This window comes from Anas acuta, chromosome 19 (assembly GCF_963932015.1).
Source record: "Anas acuta chromosome 19, bAnaAcu1.1, whole genome shotgun sequence".
NCBI classification, from domain to species: Eukaryota; Metazoa; Chordata; class Aves; order Anseriformes; family Anatidae; genus Anas; species Anas acuta.
Window position 1 is genome coordinate 10,339,943 of NC_088997.1, and position 26,149 is coordinate 10,366,091.

Below are 26,149 nucleotides of genomic sequence, written 5' to 3' on the forward strand. Positions count from 1 at the left end.
CCCCCAGGAGACAGGAAGCTTAATAGGAGTTGGACAGTGAAATGATGAGCTGCGTCCAGCCTTTGGGTTTATGTAGGGACTTGCACGATTTCCCTGATGGGAGACATCTTTTGCCTTATTTAGTTGGAACAGAAATATAGATATATATTTATACTTAGACCTACATACCTGTTGTGCTTGTCAGTTCTCCTGTTTTTTCACTTCACATTCAGTGAAATAATTCCATCTGATTTAAAAGAAAATAGGTGTGTGATGTGCTGTAGGGTCTTCTCATGCTGAATGTTACCAACCAGCCATAGCTCCTTCTGCACATGTTGGCAGTCCTCACGTGGCTGCTCAGCTTATTTCTTGCTTCCTAGCCATCGGCTCCCTTTCTGCTGCATTGAAGGCAAAATGCTGCTCCTGTTAGAGGCAGCATCTGACCTATAACTTCTTGCTCTCTCTTTCCTCCAAAAGGTTTTCTTTAAAAAAAACAAAAAACAAAAAACAAAAAACCAAACCAACCAAATAAACAAAAAAACATGAAGCACACACACACAAAACAGCAACAAAAACCACAACATTTTTATTTTTTGCTTGCTCCGTCCTTTTTTCAAGCCTCCATGCTGAGTCTTGGCTTAAAACCTTGAGCTGAAACTCAAGAAGTTGAAATAAAGCTGATCTAGGAGTCTTCTGGCTGGATCAATGGAGCAAAAGAACAGGCTGAAGTTGCACAATTGTGAGTTAGAGCTTCGTGGAACGTGCTGTGTCAGGATCTTGTACCATGTGATTATCTTCAGAGGTGCACAAAGGCAAATGCTTTTCCAGTCTTAGGAAATTCCTTTATTCATGAATTTTAAAATGCTGTTTTTTCTTTTTTAAATGCTGATATGGACATTCAAGTAATAATGAATTTCTTGTGGTTCATATTCTTTAACTCATTTTTTTGATGTTATTAGATAAGTCCTTTCAGTATTTGCCTTCTGTGAGCACTAAAATTTCTTTTCATGCCTTTCGAGTTGTCCTTTCTGCAATTTGCATACTCAGTTGCTGGGAGCTTCCTGAAAGGAGCTGAGTGGCAGCAGCGGGGTGGGACTGCAGGACCTGGGGTGCCCTGAGGGAGCTCAGCTCCCCCCATGGAGGTTCCTTGAGTGTTTAATGTGGATGAATTTAGAGGGTGCTGCTTGGTTCAATCACCACCACCATTTTCTGTGTATCTGTATAAGGACAGCTCAAACTGCTGGTTTTAAACCCTGTAAGCCTGTCTGGGTCATGAATTTGTCTGACAAGTGGATCCTGCCCAGTTCCCTCCATATGGGTGAGCTGGGAAAAGCCCGAGGAACCCACTCTCATCATCACAGGTGCACGCTGCATTGCTCCCAGGGGCTTTGGCAGGGTCAGGAGCAGGCTTGTCTTAGGTGCTTCATTACTTGGCAATACGGATTGAAGGCTGGACGCTGAGATTAAAGAAATGGAAAGATAAAGTCTGATTTTCAAGCCAAAATCGGTATGAGCTGGGCTTCTCTCACATCAGTCCCTAGAGCATTCAGTCTAATTGGAGAGATTTTTTCCCCTTGCTATGTCACTAAGACCCTTTGTATTTCATGTGCATTATGTTATGTCAGAGACTTGGATCTTCAGCTATGTACCAAATGCAGAACTAACTGTGTGGTAGGTACCTGGCAAGCTTTCATTCATTTGTCACATTTCAGGGTTTTTCGACAAATAAATACGGTTTCATATTTATACCCATGCCAGGAATAAATCAAATTAGTTTGAAATTAGCTTTTGCTCTTACAATGGTTTGCACACTTCTAATACTAAGGAGATAAGGAAAGAAGAACAAACCTGCTTTGAAGACCAGCTGATTTCCATAGCAGGCAGAGTGACCTACTTAACAGGAGAGGGAGAGCGAGCTGAGTCAAAAATGGACTACTTATTTATTTATATAATTTTAAAGTATCTGCGTCAGTGCTCCTCTGGCCGAGTCCTCTCCTGGCGCTCACCTGACAGAGCTGAAGAACTCGGAGCCGAAGAAATGTCATTTGTCCTTCAAGAGTTCCCTTTGTGTTAAAAGACTCGTGGTGCTGCCTGGGCAGAGCTGTGCAGCTCAGCGCAGAGGCACTTGGTAGCTGACAGGATTCAGATAGGGCTTTGGGGGAATGTGAATCAGTTTAACATTGGTAGGAAATCTATTTCGTTGCTTCACTTAAATGAGAAGGAGCAGCATGCCTTGCATTGGGGCTTTTATCCCGTGCTCTTGAAAACCACGCTTATTTGGGAATGTCCTTGTGGAGAGCTGCCAAGCGGCGCAGCAGATCTGGAGATCCCCCAGTAGATGGGCTGGAACAACAGATGGGTCGGGAGATGCATTAGCTTCTATTTTTACCCACTCCTTGTTGGTAGCCAGGAGAGGCATGAAGTTGTATGTATATATGTGCCATCAGATAAACAGAGAATACACAACTTGTGGCTTTTTTTCTTAAAAGAGGGCTCCCTCTTTTCTCAGTCTGATTCAGAGGCGGTTCTGTCTTAGGAGGAGGTCTGGCAGCTCTGCGATGCATGTCTGGAAGGTTAGGGGCTGCTCGTGGGGCTGCAATAAGCAGTGTGAGCGTGCACAGCTGTAGCTCGTTGCCCTGGCTCTAGTATGGGCATTCCTTTGGTGTAAAGTCAGCATAACGTGCGCCCAGCCCGGAGTGACCGTGACTTGTATACCAGACAATGAAATGCATGAATTTCTGTGGGAAAAGGTGATTAGTCAGTACCAGGGATCTTATAACTAGCTGGAGAACCAACACTTACATTGGTTGCTGGAGGCTGTTGGCCGTGTCCTGCTCTCAGTATTTATTTACCCCACTGCAACCAGGCTGCCTGTATGGCTGTGCCAGCACCCACAGGTACTGGCTTGTGTTGTACAAGTTGTGTTTTGCATTGCTACACCTGCTGACAGGCTCATTTGGCTCTTCCTGGTTCCATACTGAAAATGGAACGGCTTGGGTTGGGAGGGGCCTTACAGACCATCCAGTTCCCCAGCCACGGGTAGGAACACCTCCTGCTAGATCAGGTTGCCCAAGGCCCCATCCAGCCTGGCCTGGAGCACTTCAGGGATGGGGCATCCACAACCTGTGTGGGCAACTTCATTGTATCCAATCTAATCAGTCTAATTGTATCCAACCTAATCCTACCCTTTTTCAGTTTTACTCATAACTTGATTTGCAGAGCCTGTGGAATTGTTCACGTATCTGGGACCTGAGTTGGGTACATCTCATGGATTACAAGAAACTGTGATGATCTGGGCTTTAAATGCTGCTAAGTTGATTGATACTCTGCTCTTGCATTTAAAGGAACGAGATGTTCTGGTATGCAGAATGGGGAGGTCAGATTGTTGGTCTGAGCTTGTGATTGAGACAGTCTTGACAGAGCTGTAGCAATGAAAATTTGTTCATTTATTCAGAGAAGATACTATAAAGTTTTCTTTGCTAACCCTGCGTAGTGGTAATATTTTATAAGAGCAATGTGTGCCTTGTCTTTGGCTGAAATATCTTCTTCCTTTTTCCCAACACTGGAATTCAATGAGCTGAAAACTTCCCTGCCCTGTGGGCAGTTGCATTTCACTGGGGCCATATGTTGAGTTTGCAAAGCTCATTGGGAACTCAGCAGGATCTCTGAACCAAGTTAAAAATTAAGAACTGACGAGTAGGTGAGAAAAGACTGCTCGCAGCCACCTCAGGGTGTTCATGCTCCCATATCAGCTTTGCTCTACACAATTACTGTGCCCTGTTTCTTTTTTAATAGCATTTCTATTTCTGTGAGTCAAAACTCAGCTCCTTCTAAATTCCACTATTCACTAAGAACAGCAAATCTGAGAAGAATAGAGGAAGTCTTGTGGCCTGCTTTAAATGTTTTATATGTTTTAAGTTTCATGTAAAAGAAAAAAGTGTATTGACCTGCTGCAGAGAAGAAAGCATTTCAAATCAAACTAACAGAGCAATGGAGAGAGCAACCACTCTGCCTAAAACACCGCCTGGTTGGCTGTTCCTCAGCCTGTCCCCGAGCTGCACTACGCGGGGGCTTCTTTGTGCTTTTCATTCTGCGAGAAGCAGACTCTGGACTTCATGATACGAAGAAGAACATTTGTCAAGACTCGTGAATCAAACGCTTTATTCCAGTGGGAACCCTTTGCAAGGAACAGCTAGGTTCTTTGGGAAGGGCGAAGTGACCTGCAAGCAGCTCAGCTGGCGGTGCAGCTGGGAGGGGGCTGTGGCAGCAGCAGGAGGTGAGCAGCAGAGCCACGCATTCAGTGGCAGCAGGGGCTCGTCCCCCTTTGCAGTCCTGTGTTTGCAGGAGACCGTCATTTCCTGACTTGGCCAAGCTGAGGGACCACCTTCCCCAGGAACAAAGGAGTTCTTCCTGTTATCTTTTAGCAAATCATAAACTTGCTAACTGATAACGTCCGAGACGCTCCCTGCTTCTGGTGAGGCACAGTGTGTACCTTGCTTTTTGTGTATCTTGCTTTTTCTTTTTACCATTTAGCACTACATCTGGCACATCCGCTCAGATCATCTGCCTTGTTTCCAGGGTTCTAGTTATTTAAATTCTCTATACAATAAGCATTTTATTTTGATCTTTGCTCCCCCACTGCTCTGTATTTCTAGATTTACTGTACTCCATTTCTGAACTGGAATTGACTAGAGCTGCAGCTAATATTCTGCACCTGAGAGCAAGGTCTACAATAAGGAGAGATGCTTTGGCCAGACATTGGCAAAATGGCATCAAGTGTTTGTAGTATGTTTAAGTATAATTCCCATGATTGATGTTTAAATTGTGGACCACTGTCCTCAGATAGACAGTTTTTCATACCCTTGATTGAATGGTTCTTATTTTTCAAAGTCCTTCTCTTCTCACTGTCCTTCCTGCAGTGCCTTGGTGCTGCAGAAGGCAAGACTGGAGGATTCCTTTGGTCTCCCAGATTTTTGGGTTGCTTCACAGGATCTATAGAGACTCAGTGTGTCAGAAAAGGCAGTAAGGTGCTTAAAGCTGAACACAAAATGACATGGATCATTTAAAGCCGCTCGTGGCACTTCTGACCATTAATTTGGTTAGTGTGAGAATCTAAGTTCTTAGGAGCAAATATTATCCACCCCCGAGGATGTGTCTTGCCTGTGTAGGTGGGGTTGCAGATGGATTTTACCCCTTTTCTCTGAATGTGCAAATTGTGGAAGTTTTGGAATTCTCTCTGAGCAGAATTTGGCAAGTCTGTGCTCGTTCCAGCCTCTGCTCCGCAGCTATTCCTCTTGCGCAGTGATCCTTGCAACTCAGTCTTTTCCAGTCTTGCTTGATGGACTCTCTTGTTTAATTTCAGAAACCAGTAAGGCTTTGATATATATATGTTTTCGGTAGCACTTGTACTTAATGTGTATGTCGATACGATGCACTTCAGATTTGTGTGTGCCGATGTTGCCAGAGTATAAACTGCCCAAACTGAAACGTAAAACATAAGACGTTTTACAGCATAATTGTGTCACTAAAACAAGTTGCGTCTATGGTAAGAATGTAATGATTCCTCTCAGAACGATTTATTTTAATATAATATAAAAAAAAAACAAACGCACAACATTTAATAAGCTGAACTGTTGCAGAAATAATAAGGCAATGCTTTCTTAGCCATATAGCCATTTGTTTAAACACTAAAACAGGTTAATTTTAAATAAAAAATATATATATATTTTCACAAGGTGCTTATGTAATTCTGAAATGCCAACTAATTCCATGCATAGCCCTGTGTGGCCAGTTAGAGAGAGGTGCTAGCTGAGAGGTGTAGATTGGCGATTGATGTGACAGGGCTCAGGGCCACATTCAGCATCTGTCTGTCCCCAGCAGCACAGGTACCAGTACTGACATCAGCCAAACGCGTGGCCTTGAACCCGCAGGACTTAGGGCCTCAGGGTGCTCATGTCCAGGTGCAGGTTGCCCTTCTGAGCCCTGCTGGGGGAAAGCTGAGCCCTGGGCCACGTCCTTCACCCCACTTCGGTCGGGCATGGGCAGGGCTGAGCACAGACCAGTCCCACCCTGAGCTGCAGCAGGATTAATGGTCACGGCTGCAGCTGTAACATGTTGGTCACAGGCCGTGGCTTGTTTTCATCTGCTCGCAAATCTGGTCTGACCCTTGCAGTGCTGTTGGAGCCAGCAGGAGAATATATTGGGGAAGGAGGATGCGTGCTGCCTCCCAGCCCTGCAGGGGAGCCTCGTACCTCCTGCACGCCCAGCAGTAACACAGCCGGTGGGCAGCACTGTGATTGTGCTGTGTGAAACGTTTGCAGGCAAGAGATCATTGCCCTAGTGGTGTCCACTCTGCCCGAGGAAGGAGTTGAAGAACTCATTCATGTTTGGCACTGAAAATGGTCATGAAAGACCAAATATTGTCCAAATGAAGCAGTTACCAAAATGGGATGTTTAGTACTCATCAGAAAGCCTGTGGAGATGTGAGAAGTGGCTCCTGTACGTCAGGATTCGTTCTGGGAAAGGCTGGTCTGAAGGCAGGACTTGCAGATCAGTGCAGAGCTTGCCAACTGGAAGGCATCCTAAAAGGGAATCTAAAATCAAAGCTGTTTTATTGTTTGTTGTTAGATATCTGTCTTCAAACAACTGGTAAATGAAGTCTGAAGTCTTGGATTTTAGTACGGTACCCTCTTGCCTTTAGCTGAAGGCAATTTGTTCTGGGTAATGGCTTCAGCTGGCTGGCAAACCATTTCCAAGGTCTTTCAGGTCCCTCAGCCGGCAGTGACCAACTCTCACAGTGCCCAGAACATTAATCTGAAGTCAAAGGTACCAAAGACATTATGGGACACTGTGAGTTGGTTTCATTTCACAGCTGAAAGCTGAGGCATTGGGGAGATGTCTCCTAGGGCTGTGATTTAATCTGTAATACAGCTATAATACACAGATGCGGGAAGAATAAATCTTCCCACATCACGACACTTGCTTGGGGTCAGCAGACTGCTTCTTTCTCACCATCTTTTAATGCAGTTGTTTCGTTCCTGGTGAGGTTATGAAATACAAGGATTATGCTTTGTGCTTTGAAACCCAAGCGCGTCCATTATCAGTTGCTCCATGTGGCCAGCAGTGGACAGACTGTGCTGAAGCCTGGTCGTAAATGCCCCAGAGTTTCTGTCCTCAGTATTTGGTAGCTGGCAAAGTTCGGCTCCAGGGAGGGAGAGTGCAAAGACAGTTGAGTAATGATGATGACAGTGTCCTTTTTGAGACATGTTTGTCCATGCCATAGGATAAAGACATTCCTATGGGCACAGTGATCCAAATAATAACAGCGGAGCTCTTGGATCCAGTTGTGAGCGATTGAACAGATGGGCCCTTGTGTGCAAACAGAGCGTTTTATGCGTTCGCTGGCACAGCAGCCACTGAGTCTGTTGTAGGAGTGGAGCTTCAGTAATGCCAGACCCTGTAAAAGCCCTGAAAAGCATGTTTTCTTGAGAAAATTAATTAACTAGTTGTTTTTTTTCTTTCTAATACATGTAGACTTCCAACTTGTGCTATTACATGTAGAGGTTCTGCATCACTGAGCCTTATGATTTCTTCCCTCTTGCTCCTGTGATGCTCCTGTGGCTCCCTTGTGCTGAAGAGCAATGAAACCACCGTGCTGGTGCCCGTTGGACGCCCACCTCCGGCTTCCCCTGCCTGCAAGAACGTGCACTGCTTTCCTCGTGTGCGTGCTAACGAAACATAGCAGCTTTCTGGAGCCATGGAGCGGATAAATAAAAGCAAAATGACTAAAATACCTCATCTTGGAGTGGAAAAAGGATGGGTGCAACCGCTTTAAAAGGGTTTGTGAGTGGCTGCTGGCAACCTCAGAGCAAGGCTGTATCATGGGAACTAACGCTGTGCCAGCTGGTGCTGCTGGACAGGGCATAGCATCTGTACCACTGGAAGAGGGAGAAGGACATTTGTAAGGGTCCCGTTTGTATCCCCAGGATACATTTAAAAGGGACATTTGTATCCCCAGCAAAATGGGGTTGGAGAGAACTTGTCTCTTAGGTGTAAGACGAGGGTGCAGGTTTGGATTTTGAAGGCAGAGGAACTTACTGTGTTGTATTTGTGCTCTTAAAGCCTTCTAGACCGTGCACTTTGTGCTGCTTGATGGGTCCTTGCTCACGTGCCTTTCCAAAGGGATCGTGCGGTTAGTGTTACTACATGATCTGAGAGCCAGAAGAGGTGGCTAACAATTCAGTGCTTCCTGTTCAGGCATGCAAATAAAGGGGCAAATACTTCAAGCAGCTCATTGCAGTTTAGCTTTCCTGAAGGGTTAAAAAACTCAGAATGCTGCAATATATAGACCTTGAAGAAGAAAGGAAGTAGAATATCTGGGATGCAGCAGTGCCCAACATTCTCTCTGGTTTTGGAGGCAAAGTGATGAGGAGGGGTTTTGTTGTTGTTTAGTTTTGTTTTTAGCACCCCCAGCTTGTGGCACAGCACTGCTGGTAACAGGAATACAGCAGTGGCAGTGCAGCAGAGGTGGGATTTGACTCAGTGGAACACCCTGGAACCAATGCTATCTCCCTGTTAAAAACAAAACAAAACAAAATCCACCCTGCAGTTAATGACAAATGCCCATTCTGTATGGAATTACATGTAGAAAACTGTAAGAAAGAAAGAAAACCTGTGTTTAGGGTCTGTAAAATCAGGCGTTTATGTTTTTGAGTATCCTTAGTACCTGTTTTCCAAATGATGCTTGATAGTTGCTTTCACTTGCTGAAATTTGCGGTCTGGCTGTAGCATACCTGAGAGCTTTCAGTCTGTACTAAGCCTGTGATAAGCAGCTTCCTTTTGGCAAGAGGTCTCTGCATTCCTCCCACTGCTCTCTCTTTACGGCTTAATTTCTTCTGCTTTGCCACAATTTGATTTTATTTTACGGCTTGCAGCATGAGGTCCCTGAATCGTTTGCGTCTGTTAAACAAACATCTATTTCTGGGATTGATGTTTTAATTTAATAAAACACCTTCTAATGGGGGTCAGCTGCAGCTGTGAATTTGTAATGAGCACTTGTTGGAAGCCCTGTCAAATGGCAGCGTGTAGCAGAGTGCATGCAAGGGTGTTTGTTCCAAGCCCCCGCAGGTGGGTGATTTGTTGGAGGGGCTTCCCGTGGCTCCCGTTCCTCACTGTGCTGCTGGTGTTGGATCAGCCGCTCGCACTAGTGCTGCCTGAGCCACCTTTCATGCAATCTCGGAGCCATACAGGACCAACATCTGTACAAAGAAAGTGGTAGCGGAAGCCCAGGTTTTGGATCTGGCTGGATATGGTTGCACATGGAAAGAGCACATCTGTATGCCAAGGAGTTGAATATTAGAGGGGGTGCTTCTAGGAGCTCAGCTAGGGGAGCCTCTTTTGTAATACACACAGGAAATTGCTCTAAAATGTCCAAGAAAATTCAAGTTTGAATTACAGCAGGTGGAGCACGCTGACACAAGCACTGCTTTTGTGCCTTGCCTCTGGGAAGAGCCCCAGACCAACTGTTGTTGACTGCTGGCTTGGCTGGTACAGGCAGGTCCAGGTCAGAAAGTCAGAGGTGCCTGAGAGCACCTAGTGCTGGCTTGGGCTTATTGACCTGTTGCTTAGCATAAAACATTTTGTGATCATCTGTGAGGATTAGAAAAGCACCAAGACACAGACTGCTGGTCCAAGTCTTTGTTTAGATAGAGAGAGTGTGTAAGCCAGCTCACAGGATTTTCATTGAAGTCTGCAGCTAGTGATGTTAACTGGGGACTTGTTTTGTTTGCTAAAGCAGCAGCGAGTGATTCCAGGCTGCTGGCTTTGTTCTTGGCCCTCAGGACATCAGGCAGAATGATCTTGTATAAATTATAGAATATATATATATTAGTTTGTGGATTCTTTCAGAATGTCCTTTCCCATCTTTGCTAATCTCTAGTAAATCAGTGTTTTGGGAAAGAAAACAGAGGCATGAAAAATCTCATAGCAATGCGTTATTAATAAATTCTTCCTTAAGCCTTTCATTTCATTTTTCACTTTAACGTGCTCTGTTCTACTGCCAGTCTTTGGTTAGCGTTTTTAAGTGTTATTCCTTTGCCAGAGGTTTCCAAATAGACCTGGGATGGAACATTAAGCATCTGATAACATTTTGTGGTGCCCCCCCCCACCCCATAGAAAATTTGGACTTACTCCAGGTGGAAACAAACTTCTAATGAAAGCCAATGGGCTCTTTAATATTTTAATTTCTTTTTTTTTTTTTTTTCCCCAAGAAATAATTTGCCTAACAATTATCCTGCCAGCTCTAACCAGGATATCCCTAGTGAGATTTGCAACCAGAATAACAAGTTAATTCTTATGGTAGTGCTGCCTTCCAGGTTATAAATTTCCCTATAACCTCTGATTTTATTGCAAGAGAGCTGTCAGGGATGCATTGGACAACAAAAGCTTTGATTGTCTGGGTTAAATTTGAACCGGCAGTTTTAATCAGTGAGGTTTTTCACTTGTAAAACCCACTGACTCACTGCAGTCAGTTGGTACGGGTGATGCATCGGGCTGTACCTGCCCTGTTCCTGTTTCTTCTGCTGTTCTTCAAGAGGTCCATCACTAGCTTATTTGTCCTTGATGAGCAGTGTTACACTTTAAATCTTTTTCTTCACTCTTCATGTCTTCCTTTTCCTTCCCATTTCTCTTGTTTTATTTTTTTTCTTCCTTTCTGTTCTTTTTACTTCTCCCCTCTTTTTCCAACGATTATTGGAGTTGTACTTTAGCACTGGTTTAGGGTTTATCACAGGGCTGAAACCTCAGCAAATTCACAAGGGTACCAATCCTGCAGTGTTTGGGAGCTGTATGTCTCCACGGGGCAATTGGGGAGGAAGGAGAGGAGTGATGTGATGGAGAAGGTCTAGTAGAAGACCTCTGGATACAGGCAGGAAGACACTTAAGGCAGAGCTGAACTTGTCAACAAATGTCATAATTATTTTGATTGGTTTAGCTGTGTTGGTACCCCAAGTTACGTAAACGGGCCTGGAGGCTTAACGTTACTGTCTATTGACCACCCACGGGCACCTGTTCTCCTCTAAAAACGTTGTTGATAGCTTGCAGTGAGCATTATGTTCCACTTATGACTGGAGCTTTGCACATAAATAACTTGTTAAGAGCTGTGGGAAACCTCCTGTTGTAACCATGGTCCTCTGATTGCAGGGAGTTGACTCTTCCCTGCGTTTGCCTTGTATTTCTCTATTAAGGACATACGATTATCCTGTAGCAAGTGGCATTGCTGTGCAGAGAAATCTATGCTTGCTATCTCCAGCCTTAACCATTATCATGAGAAGAATAGATTTCTCCTCTTCTGTGTATTAAGGACATGTTGTGACTTTGTGGAATCACTGCAGGAGTAAATGATGTATGAAATGAGAAATCTCTGCTCAGCGCGCACAGACACAGCCAGGGCTGTAAAATGTTCAGCTCAGATGCAGCCAGAAAAATCTCTGAAGTATCCAGCATGAGCCCCAGTTCTTCCTCTGGTAAAGCCTGTTTCCACCACTGTTGGCTTAAATCTTTTCCTGGTGCCGTCACAAGTCTTGACTGATCATGACAGGGAGAGATGTCGAGGAGTTGGACTCGATGATCCTTGTGGGTCCCTTCCAGCTCGGGATGTTCTGTGATCCTCTGTCTGCTCCAGATGTGGAGACCTCACCACGTGCACATGACGTGACTGTTTTCCTTGAGGCTAGTAGTCAAGGACAGATGCTCCCTAGCTTGGGAGCTGTGGGCCCCACCTTCCTCATTTTCCCCAGGTGTCTGATCTGGACAAAGCTGGCAGATGTTACGTGCAACTCAGTCCAAGCGAGTCCTGGAAAGTTTTGCAGTTTCCTGGGTTTTATTGCCATATGTGGATAAAGCCTAAGGGCTGAGGCTAACTCTGCATATTGACACGCAGCTGTCTTTCCTCTGGCTGCTGATCCTCCCCCTTTATCCCCCAGGAAAGCACGTGCTTCCCTTGCGGACAGCTTGCAGGGCAGGGCGAGAAGCTGATGGGTAAGCTCACTGCTCGGGATGCTTTGACAACCAGTGTCCAAGCTGTGCATGGAAAATCGAGCACTGCTGCCAGAGGGCTCAGTAAGGCACCACCTCCAGATACAGTGCTTGCTGACTTGATCTTAGGAGTGTGTGAGGGGACGGCAGGTGACTCAGCTCAGACACAGTTTCTTTCACTGCTGTTACTGCTTTGCAGACTTATCCATATGTGCTCCTCTGGTGTCCAAGAGAGAGATGGGGCTTGTGGAGAAGAAAGAAGTACTGCAGGTGGTGACAGTCCTGCAGCTCAGGTGCTGTGTGCTCAGCCCTGCAACCACGGGAGGCAGCATGGGAAGGAAGGTGGTTACTAGAAAACTAAAGTAACCGAAGAGAGTTCAGTTGGGTGAAAAATGCAGCAGTGATTTTGGGAAAACTTCAAAATTTACATTTCAAATCTAAGAAATTTTAAGGAAAAAATCTCAGAAGCAACTGTAGAAAACAAAAAAAGGTTTGCATCAAAAAAGGATGCAATATATTTTAATGGTTATTTCAGTGCTTTGGTGCATGGAAGAGACAAAAGGCATGTAGTTGTTATACCGAGAAGTGGCAGCAGCAGGAGTATGGAGCCCCTTGTAAGGTAGGTTCACTGAGCTAGAAATGTAGCACTATATGTACCTTCTAAAATAAGCTCAGCTCCATTTCTGGAAAAACAGATGCTTTGGTTCGTTTTGAACCTGTAAGATCCTTGCAGATAATTCAGTTGGAGAACAATTTGGAATAATTCACGAAGGACGTTTTTCTTCCCATGTTTAACAATGAGGTAGAACAACTTAGAGAGAACTCCCTTGGCTTCATGCCAGCAAGCTGCATCAGTGTTCCTGGGAGAGTGCCTGGAAGTTGCAAAAAATACATCATCTTCTTGGCCAAGGCTGGATGAAGCTATCAGTTGAACAGAAAAAGAACATTTCTGTGCTGCTCTGAGTGGCTGCTTCTTCCTACTCTGGTGTTTGAGGTGAGCCCTTTCCCTTCTTCAGACTTCCCTTGTGACAGGCAGGTTGCAAGGCTGTAGGATGCTGCTGCTCTGCCTCGCCCTAAGGTCCAGGATGGTGTGAGTGATTGCATCTTGCAGTGGCACTGACTGTGTCGCCTCCTGTCCAGCTGCCCTGCAGAGCCCTCTGGCTGCCATCGCGCCTCCCCTGCATCCTTCTGACCCTGGTCCCCAGTGGCAGACTCTCCGTGCTATGCCACATGGATGGGAGGCTGGGACCGAGCAGTGATAACTGCTGCTCCAGCACCTCTTAACGTCACTTTTCTCTGTCAAAATGTTAGGTGTGGATAATGTGGGCACTGCTGGTTTTGGTGGTGCTTTCCTGCCACATTTGTCATGTGTGGGGAAAAATAGCCGTGTTCTGTGCCATCAGCTCCTTAGCTATCACCCTTACCAGGTCTCTGCCAGGGACGGATAAAGCTAGTGAGGGAAAAGAGGTGGTGGAAAAGTATTTTTGTTGTTATTGTTGACTCACGGATGTGGTCCTATGTGCTTTGCTGTGCTTTTTAGGCATGCCTGGTAAGCTATAAGAGCTTCTTCAGGGATTGCAGAATGATGTTCTTCACATGAGACTTGTAGCAAGGGTACCTGCCAGTTCCTTCAAGGGTTTTCTTTAAAATCACAGATCTGTAGGATTTTCTGTTGAGAAGTGAGCTTTATGGAGAACTCATCTGGAGGCTTCCAGTAGGCTCTGTGAGAACAGTTTAACATAGATCCTCCCACCAGCTGATCTGGTATCAAGGACTGTTCTACAGTGATGCAAGCCTGGCTCTCCTGCCTTAGAGACTTTGGAAGTGCATCTGTCTGTGCATGCTTGTCTGGAGGTCAGTTGGTTTTCTGCATGGCATGTGGTGCTCTTCTTATTTTTGCAGTGCCCTTTCACCCTTGACCTTCTCTGCCTCTGTGGATTGAAAACAGCTAAGCTGCCTGTCCTCCAGCTGCTCCCGTCTGTGCCTGAGCACGTGCTCTAATGCTGTTGGGTGAAACCCAGTTTAAAACTTCCACACTTGTCCTTTGTGTTTCTCGGGGGAGACAGCTCTTGTGGGGCTTTTACCAGCACAGCGGCTACTTGTAGCTGTGTACTGCAAGAGCTTTTTCAAGATTGCTATATCCATGTCTCAGTTTTTTTCTACTCATTGCACACCGTAGTAGGGTTACTGTTGTGCTGAGACTTCTCACTGATGTTATGTAGCATTGGTAACATTTTATATTCCCCTTGCACCGCAATGCTGTTATGTCTGCAGAATTTTTTCAGTGTTATGAGTTTGTTCTGTGCTGGCAGAAATAGCAGCTCAATAACTCCCAATTAGTTTCTGACCATCCCTGTTTTAACCTTCCACTCAAACGTGGATTATTTTGGGTACCAGACAATGCAATGTACTGCAGTGACTAACTGAGCAGATGATATATGAGTAGATGGGGAGGTATCTGCCGTATGGAGTTCCACTAGCAATCTGCACGGACAGACCGCTGCGGCTGGCAGCACTGCTGGCATCTCCTATGCAGAAACGAGGTGCTCAGCCCCGGGCTGCCACACTGCTGGGGTGGCCTTTCTGGACCTGATTAGCAGGTACCAGCACACCATCGTTGATAACCTGCCAATTGTCAGGGCAGTTACATTTTGAGTCTTTTTACTGTTTGCATTTTGTAATGCATGAGTGCTAGAACGTTACAAAGTTTGCTACAAACAGAGAAAAAAGCTAAGTTTGCATAGTCTGATTTGTGTTGTTGGAGTATATTAAAGCTCAGGTTGTTTTTCCTGATAGACTCTGATCAATACGTCCCCCAGAGCAATGGCACTGAATTTCCTTGTCCTTTAACAAAAACTAAGAAAGTCTAACTCGAGCCATGTAGAGTTAGCCAGGAGGAGATACCTGAGGACCTCCCTCTTGGGAAATTCATTTTATTTTTCCCTGTGGTAGACCTCCAAAGGTCCCAGTGTAGTGAGCACAGCAACAGTGAACAGTGAAGTCTTTCTGAGGCTTTTAATTCAGTAGCTTTGCTTTTTTCTTTCTTTCTTTCTTCTGTTACAAGCTTATGTGTATGAAAAACGATAATTAGCTGCTTTGGTTTAGACTTTCATCACAGTCTAATGGGTTTAGATGCATGTTTCATAATAAAATTCATAGTCTGTGTTACAAATACAACCACAGAACTTGACTGGGGTAATGTAGTAATGTTTGTAGAGAAATGTAATAAGCTTGTGGTAGAAACCACATGTGCCTGAAAGTTGCAGAGCATGGCTGTGAATGGGAGCCTCTCTGCCTGGATTTTGAACCGAGGAGGGGACGATCTCTCTCCTGGTTTCTGCGGAATGGTTCAATAAAGCTAATTTTGTGACATTGGACAGGACCTCTCCATCAGGGCAAACTGACAGCCCTGGAGGCTCAAAGCCCTCTTTAAATAATCCACAGAAGAAGCATTGCATGGTCTGTAATTGCAAAAGCTTCCCAAAGAAATTGATGTCTTTCATAAGTGTAGTTCACGGAGCCTCATTTTTTGTGTGTGTGCAGGCTTGCTTCACCTAATAAACCCAGCTGTGTGTTGTGCTATAATTGTAAATCCTGGAGATCAATGTATTTCTTTTCCGTTTAACAACTCGGGAATGAATGCAGCGCTGCACAAAAGGGGATGGTTAATGGTAGTGGTTAAGCAAGATGTTACAGGCAGGTGTGGTAGTTAGATAAGGCAGCAATCCCATGGGAGAGTCTTGGTCCTGATTTATGCCATCCTCTGCCGGTAGCTAAACCTTGACTTCGTAATGAATGTCTGGGACATTTGGGGGCATTAAGAATTGGTTTGGTCTTTATTTTCAGGAGGGAAACATGCATTTCACCCTTGTGCAAGGAGCATGGCATTTGAGCTTTTTTCCTTCCCTGTGGGGAAGGGAAGGAGGAGGCCAGCAGTTACTGCCCGTTGGGCAGCTCTCGTGCTGCGTTTTGGTGTGTGCACCGGGACAGACAGGCAGCACGGCTGCCAGGAGGCTGCATCTGTTCCTCCTGACTTCTCCTGGGAGCTCACACAGCTCCCTCCACCCTGCTCCTCTGAAGGAAGGGAGGATTTTTCAACCCACAGGAGATGATGATGTGCTCAGTGATCATTATCCTGTTAAATCTGTACCCTTTGATTCCTGGCTTGCCAGGCAAATGCGCCTCGCAGTGTTTCAGCCGCAGGCGTCCTTCCCCAGCTCCTCCGCCCCGTGTGAGCCCTCCTCAGCTTTCCTCCTTCGGCCACCTCCTGCGGGAGAGGTCTCCCACCAGCAGCACGTGCTGGCAGCCAGCCCTGGCTGTGTGAGGAAGGCTCCGTGCCGGGGTGGGATGTCCTCGCTGGAGCTGGGGAAGGCTTTGGAGTCAGGAGCTGTGCTAACGAACGCTTCTGCGTTGTTTAAGGCTCAGGGAGCAAAAGCTGTGCACAGAGGCACTGAGCGAGGCTTGCGTGTTGCTGGATTTTCATATGGGGCTGTAACTGGATTAAATCGTTGGATACACAATTTAAATTCTGTCTGGTTTGCCTAATCTTCAGAAATCCTGGATAATGGCTTGTGTAAGTTTTCCATGCCCAGGGTGAGTGAGTATTTGGGGCATGTGCAGCTCCCCCTGTCCCAAGCAGTAGGCAGAGACCGCAGCTGAGAAGTGCTGCAGCCTGCACCTCCTGATTTGTTGTGCTGCTGTTAATGCTAATGTTGCACTGTTTACATTAACATAATTACATTAACATAAACAAAATGTTTATGTTAATGTCACTGCAAGGGAATAATCATTCTCCTCCTTTTCCTGTCTCACATCTCCATGTTGCACAGTCTTTTCATACCTTTTAACAATAACTTGTAGCAAAACAACAACAACAAAAAAACAGATCTGGAAAGTGCAACTGATAAGCAGTGAGATAACTCATGCTGGAGCAGGGATGGTGTCAGTCTTTCAAATACGTTTTTGAAAGCAAATGCTCCTGAATCTTGTTTTCTGCATAAAGAGATTCTCAAGGGGATGGCATCAGATGATCAATTCCCATTGAGCATCAAAGGGAATTAAAGGATAAATTTTTAAAAGAATTTGTGGTCTGAAGGCCAAATTTCATCAGAAATCGGTAAGACTTAGGCTTTTTACACAGTTCAGGCCTAGATAGTGGCATGTGCTTAAAATAAGTTCATTTTATCAGTAGGGCTGCTCAGCAGTGTATTATGATAAAAAAAAAAAAAAAAAAAGATGCACAAGTTTCTGCAGGAGTGCAATCCTACTGACTTTTGTAAAATCAAAGCATTTTATTTTCATGTCTTTGGAAATCTCTTCTTTAATCTCAAGGTGTAGGTTGAGGAGCCTAGCTTTAGCTATCCGGTATTAAAAATCTTGATCTAAAGCATGTTTATTTTGCCTTCAGAAAGCAAGCTTTTCTTTCACTATATTGACCCCAACAGTTACAGTAATTATAATTAATAATAATAGTCTCTGATATTTTTACTATCACTCTTTTCTACCACAGCAAGGGTTTAAATACATTTTCTAAAACATTTGCTCTGAGACGGAAGCTTGTATGTCAAGTTTCACCCTGGAGCAAATTCCTATTTTCAACTTGAAAATACAGATTTTAACAGAAATGCTGACAGCCTTCTAGCAGCACATCTCCCACAAGAGCGAGGGGGATAACGCATGAAGCTCTGGATCTTTTATGACGTTAATCTTTCTGAGAGAAGAAAGAGATTTGATAATCCAAGTACACCAGTCAGGAGCTGTTGGTCTCTTCTGCGTCTTGAAGATGAGCGTCAGGAAGTACCTAAGGCAGCCCATATCTTTAGACTTGCCCACTAAATTATTTAGATATTATTTAGATATTCATATCTACTTTTGTACTGTGTTACTTCCGCGAGTGCTAGAGAGACTGATTTATGTAGAACACTGAAACAAAAAGATGGTTTTCAAAGTGGCCACTGGAAAGGGTACCTTTATTTGGTGCACCTTTTCCATCGTAACTGAGGTATCTTGTTAAAGGCCGCAGTTTTTATTTGCTGTCCTTGCTGTTAAATTATTACTTCTTCTTTCATTTGACCCCCTTCAGGACAATTTGAGGTTTTTGCTTGCGTGTTTGTTTGTGTGTGCTGTTAATCCTGGCTCTTATATGTATGTTTGAAGTTAAGTAAGTGCTTAATGGCTTTTGTACAGCAAAGTGTACGGCTTCTCTTGGACATGCAGCTCCAATCTAGGGGAGGGCTTTTTTATTTTTTAAATTGACTTTTGGGGGAAGATGTGTTGCATGCAATGGGAATATTCATGTTTTAAAAATGAAGCACAAACATTACACCCAAGTAGCTGCTGAGCCAATGCTTCTGGCCCTGCTGCTGCAGAGGATCTATGTGTACTGACCTCTGTGTCCCCGTGGAAGGCCACTGGATGTATGGGATCCATCCAGACAGGCAGGAAAGCAGCTCAGGATGTGGGAAAAGGTTGTTTAAATTGAGTTAGAGAGGAAAAGCAGAGAGGATCGAGAGTGATACCTTGGGTAATGCAAGACCTTAGTGTGGCATTGGCAAGAGTCTTCTGCAGCTTGTTGAAAAGCCTTGCCTTCTTTGAGACTGTAAACCTCACAGACTCTGCCAGTCCTCAGAGATGTCTGTATGCTCTTGGGTTTTCTTGCCTCCCTTTTCCCTCTTTCCTTTGACCAGAAGCAGAAAACAGAGCAGATGCAGTAAAGCACTTCCATCCAAGTGAGCATCTGTGAGCTGGGAGTAAGCACGCAGCAGCCACCTGTGGCTCTGCTCCCCCTCCATGAATTATGCAGCTCTCTCCTTCAAAGCGCTCTCTTCCACACAAAAAGCGGCTCCTGGGACGGTACTCGCCAGGATTTAGGTTTCCAGGAGCATCAGTGCAGTACCTTCCCTCAGACTTAAATTCACTTTAAAAATCCATTACAGGCCCTATTATCAAGGGCACCATTAAGCCTTTGTAGCATTCATCTCTTTGGTATATATGTTAAGTGGATGATCTGTTCCCAGACTAGCAGGTAGTATGACACCATATATCACAAAGCTGCAGATACATCTGTGCCAGCAGTTAGATACTTGGCTTGATTTGCTCTGATGCTGAGCACATGTAGTGTCCTTCGGTGCCAGATGTTGTCATGTGTCCAGGTAAATTTGGTATGAGCATTAAGCACAGTGGGGCAGATTGTTTTCTCCCATATAAAGAAATGTCAGTCCTTACTGGACGGAGAGGGTGTACGTTTCCAGGTATAAATTGCAGCAGGTACCAAACCCGTGGCTGTCTTCTAGCCAGCCATCAGACTTCTTTTCTGGCCTGTACAAATCTGCCCCAGCATTTGTTTGTCTTTCATTGGCAGCATAGCAGTGTTTTACTAAAGATCTACTAAAGGATCTCTTTAGCTTTAAGCTTGTTAATAGTCATAGTTTCATGACTTTTTCCATGCATAGGGAAAACCACAGTAGGCTACCAAAAGCACAAACTATCCCTTCAACTCTTATTATTATACTTTGGAGTAATTGCAGTTATTCCCTCAAACCTACGTATTTCTTAGAAAACCAAGGGCATGTCGTGAAGCTTTATAGAGTCCATCCACGTTGCCAGCAGGATTAGTTTTCTCCCTGCCAAAGGCTTTGTGCATCAGAGTCCTCTGGTTTGACCAGCTGAAGCATTCACACACGTACTGTTTAGGCTGCAGGGTGCTGTGTGGTGGGATGCTCACTCACCCCTGTGCTCGCAGGGGACAAATGCAGGGTTGGCACCAGCACATAGGACCCCAGACCTTGATCTGAGAGATCTGCATTGAGGTTCTGGCACTGTCGCAGCCTGGGACAAGTCGGTGGTGTGTGCTGGGGATGTGCTGGGTGAGCGACAGCCAAAATTGCAGTGGTGCTGCACCTGTGCTGTGGCAGTGAAACCAGGTTTGCATCCTGGCGAGGATGATGCTGTGCTGTGCCAAGAGGAGGTCCCTGCCCTTATGCATCACCAGGGCAGTAAATGAGTCCCCAGCTGTGAGGGTTCATCCCACTGGAGGAGCTGCCAGGTTGCCCACTGGACTTCTTTTCTTGCCCCCCTGGTGTGGTGTGTTGGGGGAAGGATTATGAGGCATTAGGTTTGCTGCTGGACAAATTGGGGTTCTGCCGCTTTCTGCTGGCATTCTCTGACCTTAGGGAAGTCGTTGGCCTCAGACCCTTGTAAATTAATGGTATTTTCAAATATGATTTAAGATGTAATAAAATCAGTGGAAATTGGAGTCTAAATACACGTAAAGACCTGGATATTGGTTCCTGTCTCAAAAATCTTGCAGGGTATGCAAACTGTCTCACATGCCTATAACAGGGCTCTGTCTTGGCCAGAGGATGGGAAACTTTTGTATGTCTTTCTGTGCCACAGCTGGAAACATCCAGGCTATAAAAGAAATGGTTGGTAAGAAGAGAGATGATAGATTTTTTTTTTGTCAGCCCGTATAGCCACCAGCTGGCTCTGTATGTATGCATTTTATATGCAGCACAATTCAGTATGGCCAGGCTTTTTGCTGTTTGCAGTGAACTCCATTCAAGGTAAGAAATATATTTGTGCTGCCTCAGTGGGAAGGAAAATCTGTTGCTTCGAGGACGGAGGCTGCTTCAGTGTGCACGTGTGAGCATCATGCACCGACACAAGATGGAGTGGAAGCGAGTTAAGAGCTCCTGAGATGACAAATTTGCTGATGTACACCGGCTTCGAAACGTGCAGCTCGTGCTGTGAATGAGGCCAGGGTGTGTAACAGGTTGTGATGTGCTTCAGCAGTCTGATGAGGCGATGACATGGGAGATAACTTGGGATATAGTAATGTGCTTGGATCCGCTCCAGCACACATGCCTTCTCGCTTCTGTAGTGCCTTTTCTTTAATCTCCACACATTCTTCTCCTTCCTTATCTTAATCACGTCTTGCCGCCTTCGAAAAGCAGTGCTCTGATATTACTGGTATTTTATTTAGTATTTGTGCTAGCATTGCACCAGCTAGATCTGTTGTATGGTTTGTTTATTTTCAAGGGGTGCGCAGACGTGTTGAGATATTCGAAAAATAGCAGTTTTTCCAGAGAAAAAATCTCCCTATGAAATTGCTGATTTTCATTGCGAGTCCATTAAAATGTCACTTAGTGGCGTGTGTTTTAGAGCAAAGGCTTTCTTCCTCTGCCATTGCGTATGCTGTATTTAGATTTGCATTTTAAGATCTGAAATGTTTGTGCCTCAAAGGACAAAGTCAAGAGGTCTGCAAGTAAATTTACTGTTGAGATAACATTGAAGTAGGAAGAATGCCAGTGAGCTCTGGCAGGCACGTGTTGGGCCCCCGCCTGGAGGGTTTGCTTCAGCCTCCCCTCGGCTTTCTGTGCGAGCCCTGGGTGCTTGCTGGTTCCTTTTACAGCCAAAGATGCTGAATCCAAAATTAAATACAAAGCAGCATAAATAGCCCTAATTCTTGCCTTTAATTATTATCATTGCTTATTACAGACTGGATGCCTGTGTCCCAGTGCTGTCACTTCTCCTCTGTGTCATCAGGCCGCTGTTGCAAGGGACAGCAGCAGCCCAACAATGGCCTTAGCGCTGCTGTACTGCTGGTAGGCAACTCATTTTCCTAGAGTCCAGCGCTCACCACCTCAAGAATAAAGAAGGATCCTTAATTTTGTAGTGTCTTAACAGCTGAACATGTTTTGTCGCCAAGTCCTGTTGAGATGTACAGCAAGATGCAGGAAACCAGTGGTTCCTCCGCCTGGCTCTGTTGTTACACTGCTCATTCCTCCATTGGGCTGCTGCTCTCACTGCTCGGCGCCTGCCTCCAGCTTTTATGTGTGTACATGCTCACAGGTGCTGTGAGTGCTCCTGCTCCAGCAGCAGGGGAACTGAGAAACTCAGGTTTGACTTTTCAGGGTGTGACTGATGCCGTCTCAGGTGGGAATGAGTTGGGTATCTGCTCAGCAACCTGCTGGGCTGCCCTACTGGGGAGCAGCAGCGTGTGGATAACCTGAATGTTTTTGGGAGGGCAGCGGCTTTCGGACATCCACACCTTCCTAAAGCTCTGGCTTTGAGGCTGAAATTCTCCAGACTTGGCCTGGACTGTGCTTTGTTAATTTAGTGCATGGCTTTGTTAATTTAGTGCATGTATGCCTGTGGACTATTTCTTAGGCATAAACAGACGTAGTGAGCCTCCAGTCTGAAAGTGATTTAACCAACCCCTCTGTATTTCCATAGAAATAATAGAACACACAGAAATTAGAAAAAGGTTGTGGATTACTTGCCTCTAAGGATGTTGAGATACAGGGGGGATTCTTGCTCTGCCTTTAGCTGGAATGATTGTGTGGGGTTTAAGAATAACCCCAGCCCGCTGTGGTGCAAGGCTCGTGCAGCTGCTTGGTGCTTTGGGGTGGTGACTGCACCAGCCGGCCGGGCTGCTGGAGGGGACTGGGAGAGGTCTGTTGGTGGGCTCCGCGCAGCACTGATGGAAGGGGTGATTAGACTGTCTTCCTTCTCAGACAGCTGCAGACAGCTCTAATGTGTTAGATAACATTGCCGTTCAATAACTGCATGCTAATACAAACTCATCTATCTTCATTTACTATCCTGCTGCTGTGCTTTCCTTTTCTTTTCTCCTTTTATTAGTGTTTTGGTTGGTCGACATGATGATAGTTTATCAGCTCAGCAGGGGGAAGCCTCGGTGTCGCCTGGCTTGGGAGGGTGCAGCAGGGATGCCCGTGGTGTCAGGGAGCCCTTGAGTCAGCAGCACCATGCCTCTGCGTTACGCTGTTGCTGGTGGTAATAGTTAATTTAATTTGAGAGAGTTTTAAATCCATGCACCTGATCCTTTGTTCCTGCTAAAGAGCTTTGGGCTCTTCCAGGAACCTGGGCTCAGCTCAGCTGGCTGCATTCAGGTAGCAGATTTTCTACCTAAACCTCTGTGCAGAATCGCTAGGGATTTTTATCCCCCTTCTTTGCCAATAGGATGTTGCAGCTGCATGTTGTTACTTCCATGTGGCTCTATGAAGCAGCCTGTTTGAAAGACTGGTATGTTAGAAGTAGGTTAAATTGAGCTTTAGGGGACTCTTGTTGGAAGATTGGGCCATGAGGTGTTCGCTAGCTGATGCCAGTGTATGGATGTTGTTTGAGATTAACATGATTGGATGTTGTTAGAATTGAACATGATAATAAACCACGTGAACGGAAACACGATGTGCTTATTTTAGACAGAGGAACAGTGACTGTATTAGTCTGAATGTAGGATTAAACCTGAGGGGAAAAATGTGAATGAGTTTTTTTCTTGGGCAGTGATTGGGATTACCTGAAAACTTTTACCAGAGTCTCAGAATTTCATCTGTCACTAATAGCAGGAAATAGGACTTAGTGCTTTATTGCTAGGTCTGGTATATCACAGGAGTAGACCACATGCATGTGTAATGATTTGCAGCTGTTTATTTTAATTTCATTTGACTAACGTATAGACTAACACAGAATTCACAAAGGCAGTTTTAATAAATGCCAGAAATATGCACAGCAGGATTCTTCTGTTTTTACATAAACAGCAACTTACTTTCTGCAGACAATTACAGGCGTGTAACATATGGGGAATTATGGAATGAGGTCTGCAATTGCCCCGTATTTATTTCAGAATTCATATGGGAAGCATTTATCTTGCTTCGTTGTGGAGAGGCATGCCTGTGCAATCTGCTCTTTGGCACGAACACCAAGGGTCCTGCGTGGCCACTGTGCCGCCCCGTGGCTGACGCAGCCCACCCACAGCCCTGTGTTTGAAAAACGTTTCTGTAAGGGCTTTCAGAGTGGCAGTTTCACTGCCTCATGAACTCCCAGTACGGTAAGAGGTAGATGATGCCTAGAAAAGTTACATTCATAAGCATAAAGGTCAAAGAATAAGAGGAAAGTGTGGTTAGAGACACAAGAGTTTCAACTGGTCAGCCTACCCTGGGGAGCTACACGAGCTTCTGTGACAGTGATACCAAGAAATCGGTACGTGTTGCTCCTCAGCCACTAATAAAAGTATCCTGCTGGTAATTCGTGATGTACTTGCCTTTCCTTCCCCTCCTACCTTGTATAGCCCAGCCCTAGACAGCAGATGGGATTTTTTTTTTCCCCGTATGCGATGCATCTCTCGTCTCCAGCCTTGATTGCAGAGGGATGTTCATTTTATAAAACTCAGGCAAGTATTTTAAAATAAGTCAGTGGAGTGGCAGCCAGTGTTGGCTGGAGATGTGAATTTTGACATTACAGAAGATAAAGGCAGATCTGGGAAAACTCACTTTAGTCCCTGAAATTTAACGAATACAATAGTCAAATTGCATACATTTACCATTCTCAAATCCAGCATAGTTGGTGGTTACTGTTATTTTTATGTTTGCCACTAGCACACAGAGCCCTCAGACCAGGTTCAGATCCCTGTTGAGGCACACACTGAGTGATAAATTTGTACTGATTAACATCTTCCCAGAGTCTTGCAGTCACCTTAAATATATTGCATTTATTGCTGTTGTCATTAGCTATTTGTACCTAGGTAGTATTTAGGAAACCCAGTCATGTATCAAGATCCCATTGAGTTAGGCTCAGTACAAATAAACAATAAAATGACTCACACTGCTCCACAAACCTTACAGTTAATGACTTAACTAATTACTCTAATTAATCTGTGGAAAAATTGGAGAATTTGCCCTGAGACCTATTGAAAAATTAGTAAACACATACTGTCCTTTCTTCTGTCATATATTCTCATCCTGAGGGTTTTATCTCTGCCCTTGATTATGTGGAAGCGCAAGAATAGCTGTGCTGGGATGTAGGAGTAGCCCCAGGTTCCCACTTAGCCTTTGTTTACTCGGAGGACCTTCCAGCATCCATTCATTTTTGAGCCAGGGAAAGTGGGCTGGTATTTAACAGTGCTCAGTGGATTGTCTTTGGATTTGCAGGGAATCTGCACATGTTGGCTGATGCAAGAACGAGGATTATTTTGGTTTGTGTGTGGAACATGTTGGCTTTCATTTCTCTTTGAAAAGGCTTGGTCCAGGAAGGACTTTTTATTTTTGAAGCTGGTCTAGTAGAGCACCTTGTTTCTTAGAAGAATGCATGTATCTCGAAGTGTGATAAATTATTTGGCCTAAAGGACATGATACTTTCCTTCTAAAGGTATCCTCTCAGCAATCTGACCTTTTAAAAATGATTTTTTTTTTTTTAGTCACATATTTTGTGTTAGCTCATGCTGTATGTGCTTTTCTTTCCAGCCTTATTTTGGAGCTTAAATCTTGGTCAGCAGAAACCCATTTATTGTACTGCATTTTTGTGCATCTTCTTCACTCCCTTCCTGTAGGGTACATCACTAAGCATCTGCATGCACATAGAAAAACTCTGATTTAAACCACTGCTTACCTGCCTGGGACCAAAATTAGGTTTGTACCTTCAAGAATTGATGACAGGTACAAGTAAGTAACAGTGGTGATTTGTCACTGAGAAAACGTTTCCTGTATCTGAAAGGAGACTCATTAACTATTCAGCCCCAAATGGAAGTGACCCTTAGTGAATTGCTCACAGTTATGGAGAGAAAAGAATCTGTCTTAAGGCTTTCTGTGGCAAGGTGAAGGAGTTTCTTCAAGTCAGACCACCCTGACGGCATAGCAACTTAGGTTCAGTAGTTCAGATACTTTTTTTTAATCTGTAGAAGAAGGTATGGAGAGCAATTGCCAGTATTGCAGTGTCTTTGGGTGCTGTCATGCAGGCTCCAAGCCATGTACTTTTTTGCCCAGAGATTGTGACTTTGGTTTGTGAGGCATGTAATGTACTTTAACTCACACAAATTAATCTAATACTTTGCCTTGAAGTTCATGCAGAGCATAGCAAGGCATCGGCAGCATGTCAAGTTCACAGGTTCTTTCTGTGTTATGTCCGGAGAAAGCTTTCATAGGGCTCTGAAGTGAAACTCAGATTTCAAATTTCAAAGTCCTGCGGTCTTTGTTTTAACTCCATGTACATACCTGAATTGCATATTGATGCCAAGCACTGGCTTCTGAATGTATTTTACTTGGTGTTTTGGAGTCTGGATTTCTGATAGTAATATGTTTTGTCAATAATTTGAAAATGGAGTAAGACTATCTGGAGGAATATA

General features: G+C 44.8%; 1 protein-coding gene across 1 annotated transcript in view; it reads left to right on the forward strand.

Moving 5' to 3' along the window:
• GALNT17 (polypeptide N-acetylgalactosaminyltransferase 17) overlaps positions 1-26,149 on the forward strand; it is a 210,655-nt gene that overhangs the window by 15,174 nt on the left and 169,332 nt on the right. The gene's annotated exons all lie outside the window — the stretch shown is intronic.